The following is a 2,846-nucleotide window of genomic DNA, read 5'->3' on the forward strand; positions in this document are numbered from 1 at the left end:
GTAGTCCCAGCTGCTTGGGAGGCTGACAAAGGTCTTGAGCCCAGGAGGCAGACGTTGCAGTGAGCAGAGATGGTGACACTGCAGTGCAGCCTGGGCGCAGAGCTAGACCATGTTAAAAAAAAATGCAGCGCCTTCTCCCACCCTCTGCCCGTCCACTAGGCCCTCACCTCTCCTTGTCACTGAGCTGCTCCATTCTTTTGAAATAGGTGACAAATTTCTCAAGAGGCCGAAGCCTGTAATTCGTGGCAGCCACTTAGAGCAGCTGCATTTCCTGCAGAACTCGGACCTCCTAGAAACAGAGGGTAGGATGCTGACAGGGCCTGGGTGGAAGAACGCTGAGGGGACCTTTGGGAAGCAGGGAGAAGGGGCTGATCCCTGGGGCAGTTTTCTGCAGGGGCCCCACGCAGCCCCCAGCCTGTTCTCAGAGTTGGATGTAAACATCCCCTCCTGCAGGAATTGGTCTTTGATCCAGTGCCTTTCCCACTCTCTCCACTGGGATAGATTTCCTCCTCCTGTGTGTGTCAACCCCTCCCAGTAAACCTAAGATGTAGAGGATGGAGCCAGGGAGTGTCCTGCCCAGGGTGGACTGTGAGGTCCACATCCATACCCTCCTCCAGTGTTAGCGTCCCAGCTGCTCACCTTCCTCTTCTTGTTGATGTTGCCCTGGAAGGCAGACAGAATCCATCACAAAGGTCAATGGCCCACAACTAGCCCCACTCCACCCCTTCCCATGCTGTACTACTGCCAGGGACACCAGGGTCAGGGGATGTGCATGTGACAGGACTTGGATCTGCCTCAGACTCCGGGCTCTAGAGCAGGGGTCATGGGAGCTGAGGCTCAGGGACACTCTGCCCCACCTTTTTCTGATGAGAGACAGGGAAACTGAGGTCTCTTATAGAAAGAAAGCACACAGTGACTCTGGAAGTGCCTGCCCTTGGAGAGGCTCAATTTCCCTCTCCAATTACGGGACTATCCTGGGGAGTCACTGAGTCCAGCTCAGCCCACACCTGAGCAGCTTTGCAGTCAGGCAGCTCTGCAGCTTCACCACTCAGGGATAGGGACTGGTGGCTGCCATGGAGCCTCCACCACGCAGAGGTGATGAGATGGGCCTGATACCCCCACCCACAGGAGCAACTGTGAGGCTCTCAGGAGAGGAGGAGGTTTGCTTAGGGCTGAGATCTAAGGACTCGGTCCACGACTCTCTCCTCCCAAGCCTCAGGATCCTGGTTCCCAACCAACCTGCCCCAGGCTCACTCACATCCAGATCGTCCGGGATGGCGGAATCCAACCTCTGTAACACAGTCAGAAAATCCCCCAGGAAGGGGACTATACCCTATGCCAAGGAGGGTTGGGGAGGTGGTGATGAGTATTGGCCATCAAATGGCTGCCCACTGTCCTGTCCCATGAAATGCCATCAGCCCCTGTCTCCCAGAACCCCCCTCCCTAGGTCTCCCAGATGGAGCAGCCAAAGACCCTCAGCTGCCTTTCCCTATTCTCTGCCTCCTCTATCCCAGATGACCTCCAAGTCTAGTTGATCTCCAAGCACTCCTAGTTACCTCTGTGGTGGGATATTAACAAGTTACAAGGACCTGTGGTCCCAACCTTACCCTTCCCCACATCCACTCTGAGTCCAGCTTTCCCAGACCCTTGTTCTGGTCTCTCAAATAGAGGTTTGAGTCTTGTAGTGGCCACAGAGACATGCTGGGAGGAAGCACCTGTTGTCTCGAGGAGTGGGAGGCCTCTCTGGTTGGCGTGGGGAAGGAACCCTGTCCCAGATCTCAGGTTCTCTATGCCACAGGCTCACCTTCTGCCTCAGAGTCTATCTTCCACTTCCCCCTCAGGGTTCCTTCCTCCTGGGTGGCCACCCACTCCCCGGCCTGCCAGGTGTCAGTGATGGAGACAGTGAGGCTCTCCTCCCTTCCCCCAGTGCTTACAGCCCAGCCACCTGCCTCAGCCTCTCTCCTGGATCCCCAGGCACCAGCGTGAATCACCTGGCAAGGTGCTCATACCACTGGCCCAGCACCACACTCCTGTGTGTGCCACTCCAGTCATGCAGCCGGGCACTCTCACTGACTGCTTTTCTTCAAAGAGGATCAAAACCACAACTACTCCTGCTCCCCTTGCACAAGAGTCTCTCTCAGGCTATTACACATTGTCTCACCCTCATCCTCTGAGGAAGAACCAGCATGAGTACCTCACAATTTATTTTCTTTTCTGACCTCCTCATTTATTCTGTGAGGGCTGCCGCGCCACAGGCTCAGCACATCCTTCATTTTCCAGGATGAGGAAACGAGACCCAGAGGGCAGTGACTCCCCCAGGACCCACAAGATAAGGCTGCCTCCTCCCCTCATCCTGAGGCTCTGTCTCGCTGCTCGCCCTCCCCGGGTGACATATCTACAGCACCACCACCCATCAGGGCTCTGGCACTGGAGTGTCTGAGTGTTCTGGGTTCTGTGCCAGGCACAGTCAGGATAGGAAAGGGACAGGGGCTGCGTTTAGGGAGAGACCTGGGGTTAAGTGGCACCGCCTGTCCGAGCTCCCCACTGGAGTTCCTCTTCTAAGCACACAAACTGGGTTTGAGCTATGCCAAGGTTTGCCTCAATGATCTCTAGGAGCTTGTGCACAGAACTTCTCTTTCTCCTCACTCTAGAAGTGCTCATGCAAAAGCAATGTTCCCAGATCAGATGACATGGGCGGGTTTTCAGAATCTTGTAAGATGTTGTCTTCTCTATTTGCATGGAATATTTGAGATCTGGTCAGGGGAGGATCCCCTAGAATGGCATGATGAATCAGCTGCGAGCTGCTTGTGTCACTGGATAACTGTGAGAGTCTCAGGACATGACCG

General features: G+C 55.2%; 1 long non-coding RNA gene across 1 annotated transcript; it reads right to left on the reverse strand.

Annotated features, from left to right (window-relative positions):
- Positions 1 to 171: 171 nt before the first annotated feature.
- Positions 172 to 1,667, reverse strand: LOC100998429. The gene is made up of 3 exons (XR_004181482.1): positions 1,259 to 1,667; positions 640 to 663; positions 172 to 289 (listed from the first exon to the last, which is right to left on the reverse strand). It is a non-coding gene; the product is annotated as an uncharacterized LOC100998429 (long non-coding RNA).
- Between the last annotated feature and the right edge of the window lie 1,179 nt (positions 1,668 to 2,846).

This window comes from Papio anubis, unplaced genomic scaffold (assembly GCF_008728515.1).
Source record: "Papio anubis isolate 15944 unplaced genomic scaffold, Panubis1.0 scaffold2812, whole genome shotgun sequence".
Classification (NCBI taxonomy): Eukaryota; Metazoa; Chordata; class Mammalia; order Primates; family Cercopithecidae; genus Papio; species Papio anubis.